At 41.8% G+C, this 16,618-nt stretch overlaps 1 protein-coding gene across 2 annotated transcripts in view; it reads left to right on the top strand.

The window, feature by feature from the left end:
- The first annotated feature begins 4,860 nt into the window (after nt 1–4,860).
- Nucleotides 4,861–16,618, top strand: part of TDRD7 (tudor domain containing 7) — a 63,232-nt gene continuing 51,474 nt past the window's right edge. The window contains exons 1-2 of one of the 2 annotated variants that reach the window (XM_031450060.2): nt 4,874–5,004; nt 12,085–12,228. The gene's annotated coding sequence lies outside the window, so the exon portion shown is untranslated. Of the gene's footprint in view, nt 5,005–12,084; nt 12,229–16,618 lie in introns of both variants that reach the window. The other variant, XM_031450059.2, reaches the window with a different exon arrangement.

The following is a 16,618-nucleotide window of genomic DNA, read 5'->3' on the forward strand; positions in this document are numbered from 1 at the left end:
AGGAGTTAAGATTATTATTACTAAAATTATTTGCACTTAACTCAAGGGGAAAAGATGAGTAAAATCTAAAGTCTTCAAGTTGTTCACAAGGGAGATGAGCGGCAGAATGATTTCCTACATCCTCCACTGTGAACATGTTGGGAGGACAAATAAGTGGCTCCAGGAGGCATTGCTTTCTAGGGGCTTCAAGGAAGACTTCCCAGAGGAGGAATTACGTAAGACACTGAATTATGCCACAGCCAAGTCCTGGGGGCTCATTTGGTGGGACATAAAGTGACAGAAATGAGAGTTTTGGCTTTGGTCTTCTTTGGGGAGACAATATAGAGAAGAAACAGACAAATTCAGATGGGAAGTGAGATGAGGGCAGCCAGAGGTTTCTAAAATCACCTCTCAATTTTGGAGGGTGGGAGAGCTGCCTATGGCAGCAGTAAAGTCAGAGAGGCTCTGCGAGGGAGGATGAGGTGCGTCTTGTTCTTGGGCTATACTGCAAACACCAGAACATCCACCACGTGAGATAAAAACAAAGCGACCGAGGGATCTGTTCTGGGAACGTGGTTGTGGTCCCCCCCGCCCCTTGATTCTGAATGGTGCTTGCTGAGCCAAGAGAAGGAAGGGAGGGAGGGACAGAGATTCAACGCAACCCATAGCTTTGGTTCTGTGTGCTTTTTACAGGTGTTTTGGTGTTTGTGTCCGATGGGGTAGCTCTCTCTAAACAAACGGGCTTCCCAAGTATGGCTAAAAATGCATGAAGGACTTTAGATGACAGTTTCACACTTGAGCTATTTCTACCCTTCTCAGCCCAGGAGAAACTGGCAGCAAATCTGTCTTCCTTCCTCATACTTGGGCCTCACAGCTGGGCTTGCCCTTTCCATGATAACCTCTCCTGTGAAGTATCTGGATGGGCACAGAATGCCTGCCAGGCTGCTGCCTACTGGCCAGCTGTTCTGGATCTCCCTACTATCCACCTTGCCTGTCCCCCGAAAGCCACCTGAGCAGATCACCGAGGACCTCTTGACAGCCCTTGGGGATGGGATGTGTGCCTATGTTTCCTGAAAGAGTGACCCAGATGCTCCTGGCCCCTACTCCTGTCTTCCAACGGTAAGCTTGAGCTTTTGCTGAGAGAGAATGCCTTCCTCAGGAGTCTTGTCTGAAAATTCTGCTTTATGGCCTCATGACAGATGCCTTCCTCTAAGGAAGTTTATAACATGGGTTCATAGTGGGACTTTAGGGACCCCAAAACCTTCTCTGAAATCATATGCCAAATTTTGTATCTATGTGATGCTTTCACATATTCTGACCTCCTTCCCCACAAAATGGTGTGAACCATTGTGTTTAAAGAGTAACCAATTTGTGTCATCTTTGATGTCCCTTAATTCCCCCGAAATCCAATTATACCCAGGGCATGGGGGTTAATTCTTGATCTCCCTGCACCCAGAGCCATTCCCAAGGAAAAGAAAAACAACTTCGCAGCCTGTCCTCACTCTGTCAGCTACCCAAGGACTTCTGCGAACCTCCTGATATGTCTTAGCCGAACACCTACCTGCCAAATGGACACTCCAGGCAAGAACATATATGAAGGGTGAGTAATCATATGAAAAGATGCCCAGTGTCATTAGTTATGGAGAAATGCAAATTAAAATCTCAGTGTGCTATCTTCATACATCCATACACTGGAATGGCTAAAGTTAAAAAGACTGATAATCCCAAGTGTCAGGGAGGATTTGGAACAACTGGAATTCTCATACCTTGCTGGAAGGTAGAAGAAGGGGAGTCCAAAATTACTCAATCACTTCAGAAAACAATTTAACAGTTTTTTTTATATAGTTAGACATACACGTATCCTACAACCTGCAAGTCTACTCCTAAGTCTTTATGCAGGAAAAGCACATGAGCACACAAAGACCTGTATGCGATTGTTACAGCAGTTTATTCATAATAGCCCCAAACAGGACACAACACAAGTGTATATCAAATGTGAATGGATAAACAAGACATACCTGTACACGTGATGGCATACTACCCAGTGATAAAAAGGAACAGAATACTGATATATGTGACAATGTGGTGATTCTCAAAAGCATTATGCTAAGGGAAAGAAGCCAGACACAAAAGACTATGTACTGTATGATTCCATTTATATGACACTCTAGAAAAAGAAAAGCTGTAGTGACAGATCAGTGGCTGCCAGGTGCTGGGGACTGGGGGGAGGAAATGGACTGCAAAGGGGCACAGGGGATTGCTCTGGAATGATGAACTAGTTCAATATCTTGGTTGTGGTGGTGGCCATATTATTGACTACATTTGTCAAAATTCATCAAACTGTTCATTTAAAATATTTATTATATGTAAACTAAATATGGCTGATTTTAAAAAAAAACTAGCTGCAGAACATAATTTTTCTTTTTATATATGACTGTCCTAACATGGAACTCTTTTTTGCAAGGAGAGAGGATCTCAGACTTGGGGTCAACTCACATAATATTATGATTTACTTTACACACTGGACTCTAGAGTTTGTCCTCATTTCCTACTCCAACTAGCACTCTTTCATTTGGGAACTGCTTTTTACATCTTTTTCATCTAAAATGTGGAGCCGGAGGATGTTACAAGCACTGCAGAGTCCAAATTGGGTCTGTTTGTATTAAACAGACCTAAAGGTTTGTTAAATCCACAGCAATGTGTGGAGCAGACTGGAGTAGAGAGAAGAAAGAGGGAGACCTGAAACAGATGAAAAGACAGCAGCAGGGATGGAAAGAAGTGCCAGGGAGAGACATTTGGGCAGACGGAGTCAGGGACTGGATGTGGGAGTATAAAAGAGAGCAGTGCTCAGAGAAGACTTTGAACAGTTTCCCACTGCCTTTGAGAAAAAGCCTGAACTCCTGAGCATGGGCTCTCAAGCCTTCCATCTGCTTACAGCCTCCCTGGTCATCGCCCACTACATCTTTCTACTGAATCAAATGCTCCTCATATCATATGATATCACTCATATGTGGAATCTAAAAAGGTGATACAAACGAGCTTATTTACAAAACAGAAACAGACTCATAGAAATAGAAAACAAACTTCTGGTTACCAAAGGGGACAGGGAAGGGGGATAAATTAGGAGTTTGGGATTTGCAGGCACAAATTACCATATGTAAAATAGACAACAAACAAGGACCTACTGTATAGCACAGGGAACTATATTCAATATCTTGTAATAATGTATAATAGAAAAGAATCTGAAAAAAGGACATATATATCTGTGTGTGTGTGTGTGTGTGTGTGTGTGTATAACTGAATCACTTTGCTCTACACCTGAACCTAACACAACAGTGTAAATCAACTATACTTTAGTTAAGAAAAAAAAGCTCCTCAAGCACAGCTTGTGCCGTAACATAGGAGGTACTCCATGAAAGTTGCTCACTTAACAGCAGCTATTCAACATATACTGGTTGTATACACATATACACAATTATCTATTCATCTGCTGATGGACGTTTGTATTGTTCTCAGTTTTGGCTATTACTAACAAAGCTGCTATGAATATTCTTGTCCAGGCCTTTTTGTGGACATATGCTTCAATTTCCCTTGGGTAAACCCTGGGACTGGGATGGCTGGGTCATATGGTAGGTTTAGTACATCCATACAATGGGATACTATTCAGCAATAAAAAGATGCGAACTACTGTGCACATAACATGTATGAATCCCAACATGCTTATGCTGAGTAAAAGCTGGATATCCAGCCCAAAAGACAGCACATATTATATGATTCCATTCATATAAAATTCTAGAAAAAGCAAACTATAGCAAAAGAAAGGCAAACCAGCAGTTGAGAGGGCGAAGGATAGAGAGGCACATGAGGTGAGGATTATAAAGGTACATGAGGAAAATCTTTCGGGGTGATGGATCCTTTCATTATTTTTATAGTTTCACAGCTGTATACATATGTCAAAACACCAAATTGTACATTTTAAACATGTGCAGTTTATAGTATGTCAATTATACCTCAATAAGGCTGTCAAAAAATACTGTTTGAATAACTAGCAGGCCCTCAGTAAACACACAGAATGAATGCAGGGAAGTGTTCAATATCAGGTTAAGGAATACAATTTATTGCCCAATAAATGTTGGTAGAACTAATGTGCAGAAGAAATAAGTGAATAAATAGTAGGTGTTCGATAATTTTATAATAGATGAATGAATGAATTTGACAAATGTTTACGTCAGCCTATCATGTGCCAGCCGCTATCCTAAGCTCTGGGAATGGATTAGGGAACAAAACAGAGATCCCTGAGCTCCTAGAGCTTTCATTGGAGGACAACAGTGGACAATGAAAAGGTAAGTAAAACACATATAGTGTGCTAGACAGGTGCTAAGCAGAGAGAAAGCTGAGAAGGGAGACACGGAATGTCAGAGGACGTTTTTTGAGTGTGGCACCCTCCTCGGAAGGGTGACATGAAAAAAGACCTAAAGGAGATGAGCGGATCGGGTGGATGTCTAGGATAATATAAAGTAACTGCCCCAGAATTAAAGAAGAGAACGAGTAAGAGTTGAATGAAATGTCTGACGGGTGGGTGAGCGCAACAACAGGAGCATTGAGTGCTGATGAGGTGGGCGGGGTCCCGAGCCTCTCGTCCCCCCGGTCCTTGCGTTGTCCACAAGGAGGTGCTCTTGCGCCCGCCTCGCAGCGGTCTTCCGCTGTCGGCCCGTGCGTGGGCACGCGCAGAAACCGCTAGGCGGCGTCGGTTTCCCTTCCCACGCGCGGACGCCGGCGTGGGCGGACGCGGCCAGGGTGCCCGCGCGTGCGCAGAGCCGAGGCCGGGCTGCCCTCGGGGCGGGGCGGAGCTGGGCGGGGCAAAGCAGGGCGGGGCGGGGGCTAGAGGTGATCCCCGAGCCGCGGCGGCTCCGGCCGTGAGGGGAAACCGAAAGTGGGCGGCGGCCGCGGCTGTGGCCCTGGCGGAGACGGCGGTGGGAGCCGGGCCCAGAGGCGTGGGGACGGGCCGCGAGCCCCCAGAACGAGGTGAGCGCAGGTCTTGCCCGCTGTGGGAACGACAGGTGCCGGGCGAGGTCGGACGAGGTTCTGGCGGGCGCAGTGCACCTGGGTCACTAGCCGAACAGGGGGCCGAGCTGGACTCGAGCGGGCCCGGGGCCTCTTCCCTAGAGCTGCAGAGGATGCCCCTGTCCCGATCTCCGGAAAGCGGGCTGGGCCCCTGGGAGTTGAAGTTCCAGAGCGTTGTGTTTTAAATCTTTGATGGGACCCCTCCCTCGACCTCTCGGGGCGTCTGGGCGTTCATCGGGAGTCGGACTGACCCCTGCCGCCTGGGACGCTCGGTGCAGCGGGGGGAAATGCAGCGGTGGGGGTGTGGACAAGGGGCGGGAGGGGCTGACCAGGAAGTGGTTCCCGGTACCGGCGCGGCGGGGCACAGCCGAGCTCCTGGCTGTTTGAACTCCCGTATCTTACACCGTGAGCTTTAAATTCCTTAAAGGCACGGGCCTCTCTTTACAGACTAGCCCCTGCAGGCCGCTTAAGCAATGCAGGACACAAACACTATACGTTTCTCTCAAACCATAGCACTTGAGCCCTGGGGGGGTACAGAGCTCCAAGTTGGGAAAGAAGTATGAATCCATGAATGAGTTTTCACCATGATGTCTCAACCGAGTCAGGGTCTCAGCCTCAACTTAATGGGAGGAAGCTTGGAGCCCGCACAGATTTTCTCCTCTAGTCCCCTTGCAGCGTTGAGTACAATACATTTCCACTAATAACCAAGGGCCCCACTCACTCTCAAACAATTACAAAGAGCTAGAAAGGGAAATATCTATGTTAGAAAAAGTCCCAGCCCAAAAGGATTCAGAAAGCCACCCTACAAAACTAAGACAAAAAACGCCACTGATCTGGCTCATCCCTCCTTGACCCCCGCCCCACCTTAGTGCAAGTTAAAAAATTGCAGAAAAATGCCCTGCCTAGTGATATAAAATAACTTAATGACAGAAGTGAAACTTGGACCCAAGTCCCCAACCCTTCCCAGCTGCTTTGTTGTGTAGGTATTGGATACTGCAAATAGTGTGGGGTTTGCAGACTTGGGTTGGAATCTGGGCTTCTCCACATAACTAATTGTGTGGTCTTGAACAAATTACTTTCTTTAAGCCTGGTTTTCTGTTTATCAATTGGAATTATTTAACTTATTCTGCAAGGCTTTTGTGAAATAACTGCTGTAATTCCTTTGGTTCTTAATAATAGTCAAGAAATGTTAACTCGCTTCTTTACACCGAACTTTCCATATTTTACCTAATTGAGTTTAAGTTTCTTGGATACAGGGACACATCTTTAAGTTCTCTATATAATATAAATTGGCACATGGTGGAGATTTTTGTATTTCCAACCAACTGACATTCATGAAGCATCAGTTAGCACAGAACTGTGCTGGGGGCAGGAAATTGCTATGGGGCCAGCTGTTTTAGAACCCACATCTCCTGTGCCCCAGTCCGGGGCCCTTTGCCAGCTCACAGCCACCCTCTTTGCTAGTTAAACAGAATGTGACTGTGAAGCAGCAGTTAGTGGTGCCTTTGGATTTGTCCCTGTAGGTTGGAAATGAAATGTAATCCCTGCTAATGCCCTTTTAAGTGTACTGGTTGAACATGGCTGAATGAACTATTGTATTTTGCATCAAGAGATTTAAACTCCTTAGAGGACCTCTCTTTAAGTTCTCTGTGCAGTATAATCTAGTTGGAGACAATAGGAAGGAAAAATACTTTATAATCCAAATTTATAATTCAACTTTTAAGTGCCTACTCTGTGTCTGATCGAGTGCTGTTTCTAAGATCTGAAATTTGACGTAGAATGAGTGCTTTGCTTCTGGGAGTTTTCATGGTCAGCAGGTAAATACAGAAAGGACAAATTCCTTGCTGCTTGGAGTGAAATTTCCTATTTACGTGAATTAGTTTTTCTTTCTTTATGCAAAACGACTTTCTCCTTCCTCTGCTCCCACCTTTGTACTTTTAGAAGCTTCCTTCTTTTCATTATTTCCCCCCAATGGGCCAATTTCTTTAAAATGTTGTCTTTCAGACAAACTATTTAGAAATAATTTGTCATTTTTAGCTGAACATGTGTGTGAGATTATGTGGCTGGTAGAGCTTCCTATCGGCACAAGACAGACACCCAGTGTGACCCCAAAGCCAAGTCAGTATGTCAGCCATGCAGCTTTGTTGGGGGGAAGCAAACTCACGATTTCCATTAGATTTTCACATCCCATTTCAGAACTTGGACTCCAGGGACAGCTGAGAACCATGGATCTTGTCCGCCCTCCTTATCTTTCATATGAAAAAAGTGACCTGAAGTGACTTGCACAAAGGGTCACAGCTAAATAGAAGCAGAACTGGGATTAAGACCCGAACTCCTAACTAAGCCACTTGGGATCTCAGAGTTTTTTCTCTAGTACATAGATTTATGGAAAACCCTTCTCTACTCATACTATGTAATTACTAATGTGTGTGTAATTTGCATGTGTGTGAAATGACAGTAATAAAAAAAAAGAAAACTGCTCTCTCAAGATACCCTGAGGAGGTTTGTCACCACCTGAAGGCATTAATTACTATCTTTCCTTTTAAAAAGAGTTGGTAAAGGACTAATTCAGGTGGTAACAAACAGACTACTATTGGAAAGGAAAGAAGATAACATGTTAAACTGTTGCAAGATGAGAAATCACCTTGGAAGGGTCTTAGACAGGAACCTTCCTTCTCTTAGGCTCACTTTATTGATTTGTGACGAGGGGTTTGGGATTGGCTAGATCATGCCTGAAATCTTTTCAGCACAGGCATTCTGGATTTTAGGGGCCTGACTTGTTGCTAAAATAGTGTCTTCATGGAGAAGGGCAGCCATTTACCAGAAGTATGTGCCCTGGGAGATATGAAAAACTGAGTAGCTGACTAAAGAAGGTAAGAGAGATTGCTTGGTGATTTCCGTTTACCCTGAAAATTCTTCAGATTTAGGTGGGGGGTTAGTGCCGCTCTTCAACTCAAATTCATGACACAAGAGCTAAAATCAGGAAGATGAGCCATGGAGTACAGTTGGAAATAGTTGCAAAAAGAGAAACCTGAGAGGAGAGAGCCCAGATGACAGTGAGACCCGTGTGGCTAGAGGTCTTTGGGCAGCAGCAGCGAGGAAACTCCAGCTACAGGAAGCAGGTTAACATGCAAATGACTGGGCCAGGGAGGATCAGCCCATGGTAAAGGCAGGTATCTAGAGCACACCAAAACCAGGTTCTTCAGAATCAGACTCTCCCAGGACCGTCTTCAGGTGGATTAGAGAGAAAGCTGTGAGTTTACAAAATGCAGCTTTGAAAGTGAGAATTCTGTTAGGCTATTTGCATTGTTCGGTCCTGGCTTTCCTAAAGGTTGTCACTACTTGTCCTTGGTCTTTGCCCCACTTCTTGTACACTGTTAGCACTTACTGGTACTCATGATGAATTTTGTAGCAAAACAGAAAGGAACAGTATGAAAGGACTGCATTTTTGCAGCAGTTGGCAAGTCTTTTGCATTTGTCACACCCTTAAGTCAGAATGTGGCAGATTGCTGTCTCATGCCACTCTAAGGGCTAGTTGCTAAGTATGCCCCAGGTTGCTCTCTGTGTCCCTCAAGCCAAATTTACTTTCAGAAGCCAACTCTATGCATTTGGAGCAGCCGTCAGAAAGGAAGCCCTAAGTTTGGGAGCCAGAATATACCTGGGTGCTTATTGTGGTCCTGGCTATAAGAATATGTGAGGCTTGGAGTAATGACCCTGAACCTCCATTTCCTCATTTTTAAACAGAACAGTTTAGAGGAAATGGTGTGACGGCAAGAGCATTCCTCGCTTCTGTCAGCTCCCCTCTCTGAGGTCGGGCCCACCACCTTGTGCTGCTCTACAGTGTCCAGGGATGTTGGGGGATTACAGCCTAGTAGGGAACTTCTGCCCTAAGACCCTTTGTGAAAGCAGTTAAGTGACTTCTGCCTACTAGTTAGGTGAGAAATCTTGGGGGAGATCCAGTGGCTTTCTTACTAAGCTTGCCAGGTCAAGTATGCTAATGAGGCAAGTAAGAAAACCTGGGAAAGCCCTGATATTTCAAATTTAATGCTGTACTAAAAATTTCTCCAGTACACCAATGCCTATATCATTGCACTCTTAGCCATGTAATGTATATATTCATAGGTAATTTCCCATACCATGTGTCTAGGAAAATGGGTTTCATTAAGAACCGAGTGCCAAGGATAGTGGTAAGCACACATAACTATTTTTGATGCTTGTCATTCAGAAAGAGAGGCAAGGAAAGAATGGGGGAAAAGAGTAAGAGGAAGAACATGAAAGTTAAGTGCAATCTGTTGTGATCATTTGTGGCCTATTTCTTCCTGCTTGACTAAGGTCTTTGCTAGTTGACCTTGGTCAGTTTTTGAAATTGAAAGTGCTGTGATTAAGTAACTCCCATCTTCACTTTACTCTGCTGTTTAGGGTTCTTATTCAGCTCAAGCAGCCCCCTTATTATCTAGGGAAATACTTAAGAATTTTAATCTGAGAACCCATGGTCTAGAACAGAGATGGCCAACCTTATTTCCCCCAGCCTAGTCTAACTGATGGTCGCAAGGGCTTGCATAACATTCTCAAAGTACTGATCTGACTTCTCTTAAACTCTAAATTGTATTTGTCACAACAGTTTTAGAAAGTAGAAATAAGAGGGAAAGTTGAAAAAGCAAAATGGCAACTTAAGAAATTTGGGAGCCACTTTAGAGAAACTTCCAAACTTAATTTTTAGGGGTGGGGTGGAATGCTGAAAGGTTTGCCATTGAGGCACTTCACTGATAGTTGAAATTCCCATGATAAGCTTCCTTTTGTGTTTCAATGGATGACATCTAAGATAATAAGCTTGATTTTTATAGTTAGAGGAAAGTATTCTTATATGTATATTTTTTACCAGAGTTCTTAAGTAAAATTGCCAACTTGAGAAAAATCTCGAAAAAAAAAAGCCATGATAACCAAGGAATTAACAAAAATTATAGCACTTTAAAGCATTAGAGTAGACTAGAAAATAGTAATAATCTTTTTAAGCTTTAGTTATAACTTTCTTTTTGTTCAGTGCCTGAAGTGACATTGCTAGTGTAGGAACTGCGGACTGGACTGGATGAAATTGACAAGCACGAGAATAAGACATGTAACTGAACAAGACATACAACCACATTTACCCTTGCAAGTTTTACTGCACTTACCTGCTTCTCACCAGCTTTGAGATCCTCCATCTTATTGTCCCACCAAAAAGTTGTTTACAAACAGAGAGTTATAGTATTGCGTGAAAACAGCACGCTTAAAAGGGTGTGGGGGAGGGATGCTTAATTCAGATTGCAGCCATGTGGTCAGGCGTTGCTTCCCAGTCTTCTCAAGTAACAGCTCATTTTTAAAATTTTTTATTAAAACTTTGTGAAACCTCACACAGGAGTAGTTGTTCTAGTTTCTATTGGTTGGTAAGATATGTAACTATCAAAAGCCATTGTGAATTTAGTATCAATTTATGTTGATGAATCCCAACAGTGTCTGCATACTGTTTCAAAAACAAGAATACATATAAGTACGACACACTTACAATATTCAAGCAGTGCTTGCTTACACATCGGGGTGTGTGGGCTTCTTGTGGTTACGCTGTGGCCCTGACCTGAGCCTGCTCTTTGAGAACTCTGGCTCAGTGTGGAAAGGCCCAGAAATAATTACATGATGGATCTCAGCCACAGCTTGGAGACATAATTGGCTGTCTCAATCAGTTTATAACAATCATTAAAATTTGCAAATAAGTTTTTAAAATGTAAGATTATTCCTTTAATAGCTCACATGCATTTTCCTATTGTTTTAGTGAGTGAGAGAGAAAAGGAGTGGTGTTAGGCAGATGTATTTTCAGTCATTATTTTTGAGCTCTTACTGTGGGCTAGGCACTAGGGATGCAGCAATGAGCAAAACCTACCCAAATCCCTGCTCTCATGGAGTTTACATTCAAGTCAGGAAGACAGGTTGGTAAAATTAAATGATGAAGAGTATCAGATGGCTAAGGAGTAAAATAAGGCAGGGGAGGGGTAAAGGGAGTGCCAGGCAGCTGGCACAGCAGTTCTGGTTTTGAGTAGGCCAACCACAGAGGGCCTTACTGAGGTGGCCTATGAGCAGATACCTGAAGGAGGGGATGTGGGGAGCTGTGTGGACCCTGGGGCAGGGGCTTCCAGAGCAGAGGGACTGGCGAATGCAGAAGGAAAAGCAGGGAGGCCAGCCTGGGTGGAATGGAGTGGAAGGGGAGGAGCTGAGGGCAGAGAAGTGGAGTGGGTGCAGAGATTGCTTTCCCCCCATAAATGAGTGGTTGCTGTCTACCCCCTAAGTAAAAAGTACACCGCGGAAGGTGGGGGGGAGATGGGGGTAGCAATGGAACAGATGCTCTTTCCAGAAAGAAGGGAAAGGGGAGGTAATAGAAACTCCCTTCTCACAGTGAAGAATGTTCTTCATACTGAAACTCTGGCAGGAGAATTTAAAGTTGTTCTGACTGGAGAGGAGCCAGATATGCTGAACACTCTAGTTTGATCCGGGTACACTGCTCACACCCAAGTGAGTGTGTTCCTCCATGGGTACTGACCATCTGTCTTGTTACCTACACATTTGTGTATATAATTCATAGTCAAGGCCCACTTAGATATGCAGGTATACAAAGAGGCAAAGTCCAGTTTTACTCAGAGGAGCTCTAGATGAGTAGGTAGGAGGGACTGGGCTTGAAGGAAAGAGGAGGAGGAGTAGATAGGTAGGAAGGGTGGAGGCCAAAGAGAGAAAGTTAGGGAGGCTTGGCACTAGGAAGTTAGCAAGTGATCCTTTAGTTTCCCCTCTTGCAAATTAAAACTTGGCCAGCCTCCGTGGTGGTTTTACTTGCGGAAATAACTGCATCGTGAAAGTTCAGTGATCTTTGACTGTTGAATCATGAACCCCTGCAAATCAAAGCATTTCCCTTGTAATCAGGAATTTACTATTTATGAGCCAAAATTCACGCTTCAGATTTAACATCTGGCAACCTTGAAACATAGATCCCGAAGCCATCCTCTCTTTCTTTGTCCCCAGCATACTCAAAGCATAGATAGACATCAAGGGTAATGGAGATACTCACAGTCTACAGCTGTCATCTTTCTCTGCCGTGAATACTTATTCGGTCTTCAGAGGGCCTGTCTCCAGTTGTCCTGTTGACTTGGGATTCATACCATCCCTGTGAGTAGGCTGAGTCTACTGTTGACTTCACACCACATTTTTTTCTCTTTGCTTTTGCTTTACTGCCTTTCTTGACTGTCTTGTCTCCTGATGTTGATTCTTCAGGGTTTTATCTTTTGTTTTTTTCAGTACCAGTCGGGCTAATATGATAGAAAGAATGTGGGCTTTGACATCAAATAGACCAGGACTAAAAATCTTGGCTTCCGTACATCCTGTGATACATTGGTTATTTAACATCTCTGAGCTTTGGTTTTTCTCATCTACAGAATGAGAATAATACTTTCCTTCCATAATTATTATGGGTATTAAATTTTCAGGAAATCCAATTCTCAGAATTTACACGAGAAAAAGAAAAACATGTATCTTCTCAAATCAGCTTTATTTTTTAATACTCCAAAGTTAGAAGCACCCCACATATCTATCATCGTTTGAATGGGTCAAAAAATTGTGGTATATCCATATGGTGGAATATTACTTATTAATTAAAAGGAATGAACTGCTGAAAAATACAGTAACATGGATGACACTCAAGAACACTAGGTAATTCTAATCTGTAGTGACAGAGTGCAGATCACTGGACAGATCAGAACCAGGACGGTGTATATAAGAGGGGGAGAAGAGAGTTGACTGCAAAAAGGTACAACTTTAAGGAATTTTTTTTCAAGTTTATTGAGACCCACTTTATAGTAAAACTCACCCTTTTTGATTTACAGTTCTGTGAATTTTGACAAACTTATATAGGTATGTAACTGTTACCACACCTATATTCTAGATCAATATATAGATTATCTCCATCACCTGCAAAATTGCCTCATGCCCTCTTTGGAGTTAACTCCCAAGCCTTGGCAATGACTGATATAATTTCTGTGCCTATAGTTTTGCCTTTTCCAGAATGCTACATAAATAAAATTGTATATTATTTAGCCTTTTTATCTGGATTCTTTCACTTAGCATAATGTGAGAGTCATTACTATGGTTTTTATGTATCAATAGTCTGTTCCTTTTTATTGCTGAGTAGTATCCACTGTATGAATATGTTTATTTATCTATTTATTTATCTATTCACCTGTTGATAGATGACAATTGGATTGTTTACAGTTTGGGGCAGTTATGAATAATGCTACTATAAACATTCAAGTACAGGTTTTGTGTGGATATGTTTATCATTTTTCTTGAGTAATTACCCAGGAATGGGTTTGCTTGATTACATAAATGTATGCTTTACTTCATAAGGAATTACCTGTTTTTCAAAGTACCATCTTGCATGCCCACCAGAAATGTATGAGAGTTCTAGTTGCTCTGCATTCTTATCAGCACTTCATATTGTCAGTTTTTTTTTTTGTTTAATTTAAGCCATTCTAATAGATTTATAATGATTCCTCACTGTGGGTTTAATTTGCTTTTTCCTAATGAATAATACTCTTGAGCATCTTTTAATGTGTTTTTGGCTATCTGCATCTCTACTAGCAAACTATGTTTTCAGATGTTTTGTGCATTTTTAACTGGGCTCTTTGTTTTTTATTATTGAATTTTATATATTGTTTTTATATGCTAGTTACGAGTCCTTTACCAAGTGTGATATGAGAATATTTTCTCTCAGTCTGTGGCTTGTCTTTTCATTTTCTTAACAGCTTTTAGAAAAGCAGAAATTTTAAATTTTGGTGAGATCCAATTTTGTCAGTTTTTTTCTTCTGTGGTCTAAAAATTCTTTGCCTATCCCAAGGTCACAAAGATTTATTCTTATGTTTTCTGTAGAAATTTTCCAGTATTAACTTGGTCATTTGGGACCTAAATGATTTATTTTGGTTTAGTTTTTGTGTATGGTATGAGGTTCATTTTTTGTATGGATGAATAGTGTTCCAGCACTATTCATTGAACTTTTTCTATTGAATTTCCTTGGTATCTTTGTCAAAAATCAGTAGACCACTAAAGTGTGGGTCTATTTCCATACTGTATATTCTGTTCCATGGTCCTTTTGACAATACCACACTATTTTGACTAATATACTTTAATAGTAAGTTTTGAAATCAGCCTTATTACACCAGCTAGGACCTCCAGTGTGGTAATGAATAGGAGTGAAGAGAATGGACATTCTGTCCCTGTTTCCGCCCTTAAGCAGAAAGCATTCATTCTTTCACTGTTATATACGATGTTAGCTGAGGGGTTTTTGCAGATACTCTTCATCAGGTAAAGGAGGTTCCCTTCTATTCTTGTTTTCTGAGAGTTTTTATCATAAATGATTTTTGAACTTTGTCAGATGTCTTTCCTTCAACTATTGATATGTGATTTTTCTCCTTTAGTCTGTTGATATAGTTACATTGATTGACCTGTGAATGTTGAATTAATCTTGAATTCCTAGAGTAACCCATAATTAATCATGATATGTTATCCATCTTACATATTGTTGGATTTGACTTACTAATATTTCACTGGGATTTTTCACATTTATGTTCATGAGGGATATTGGTCAGTGTTTTTCTTTTCTTGTAATTTCTTTAATTTTGGTATCAGCATAATGTTGGCCTCATAAAATGAGTTCAGAAGTGTTCCCTTCCTCTATTTTCTGGAAGAGTTTGTGTAGGAGTGGTATTAACTCTTTCTGAAGTGTTTGGTAGACTTTGCCAATAAAGCCATCTAGGTTTGAGTTTTCCTTTTCTAACTACAAATTTAATTCCTCTGATAGGCATAAGGATATTAAGGTTATCTATTTCTTCTTAAGCTTTGGGATTTGTGTATTTTAATGAATTTGTCCATTTCATCTGCATTACAAAATTTATTGGCATAAGTTGTTCATAATATTCATTTAAACTTCTCTGTCATTTGCATATCATATTTATACTTAAGAGCACCCACAAATAAGCAGTTTTGTCTCCTTTTTAAAATGGACAAATGAGGAAATTGCTGGATCTGTATGCTGTTCCTCCTTTCAGTTTTCTAAACCAGAGAAAGGGCAAGACTATCTAGAATTCTGTGCAGTCCAATATAGTATCCACTTGGCATATTTAATTTAAATTAAATTTAAAAAATCAGTTCCTCAGTCATACTGGCCACATTTCAAGTGCTCAGTAGCCACATGTGGCTAGTGGCTGCCGTATTGGATAGCATGGGTATAAAACATTTCTGCCATCACAGAAAGTTCTATTAGGATAGCACTGTTGAAGGAAAGATTAACAAGTTGTCCACGGCTTATCTTTTTCCTTCCTTGAATGAAGGCTAAGTCCACTTTTCCTGGCTGCTTGAATGTCCTTCTCTGAATGTTATATTCATTCTGTTTACTGTTAGTCCAAAGAAAATATGAATGACTAATCTTGAAAAATGCCTGTTACTGATCAGTGAAAATCCCTAGCTAAGTCCCCACAGTTTCCTTGGTACCAAAATTCAGTAGTCACTTTTCATTTTTTCTCTCACCTGTGACCGGTCTACTGCATATGACACTCTGGTTTTTTCCTCTTTTTGTTTATATGACACTGTGACTTTGCCTTTTCCACTACTATCTCTCTGGTTCTTTTTTCCTAGCCTTTTATAGCTTCTTCTTCCTCTGCCCATCTCTTAAATGACATCCTTCCACAGCAGTCCATCCTTAACTTTATTTTTTATTCCCTGGACACCAAATAATATATGCAGAAGACCAACAAATCTATGAGCAGCTCAGACTTCTAAGTTCCTAATGACTATATCTACATGGCTGCCCTAAGAGCATCCCACCCTCCAAATGTCAAAATGATTTCACTCCCTTCCTCTCTTGGAAACCTGCCTCTACCCCACCTACGTGTGGGTCATTACTATGAATCATGCTTCTAAGCTAGAAATTCAGGGGTCTCTCTCATCATTCAAACCAGTTAATCAATTCCTATTGATTCCACTTCCTAATTATCTCTGCAGTCAATTTTTTGTTTATTCCCAAGACCCTATTTTCAGATCTTCCATATCTCCAATTCTTACAACTCATTTCTCTTTCTCTTTCTAGTTTATTTTCCTTACTACTGAATAGTGTTCTTCCTAAAATGCAGAGTTGATCAGTTTATTCTGCTATTTAAAATCGCTCCAAGACCTCACATTACTTTTGGCAAAAATACAAACATCTTAGCATAGTATAGTTATCTCTTCTGGGTCTGCCTCTTTCCACCTCTCCCATCCCCATCTTTCAGTCCTCAGCTTAGAGTCTTTGTTCATTCATGTGCAACCACTTAACCACCAGGAATTTTCATAACCAGCCATGTACTTTTCTCTCACCTGTCTGCCTTTTGAATTTTCTGTTCCCTTTCCTTGGGGCTGATACCTCTCCCCACCCCCACCCCCATTTCTTCCTTGCCTGACTGATTCCATCTTGCCCTTCAGGACTCCATCAGGCCTCCTCTCATCCGGGAAACAGTCCCTGATATCTTACCTT

This window comes from Camelus dromedarius, chromosome 10, assembly GCF_036321535.1.
Source record: "Camelus dromedarius isolate mCamDro1 chromosome 10, mCamDro1.pat, whole genome shotgun sequence".
NCBI classification, from domain to species: Eukaryota; Metazoa; Chordata; class Mammalia; order Artiodactyla; family Camelidae; genus Camelus; species Camelus dromedarius.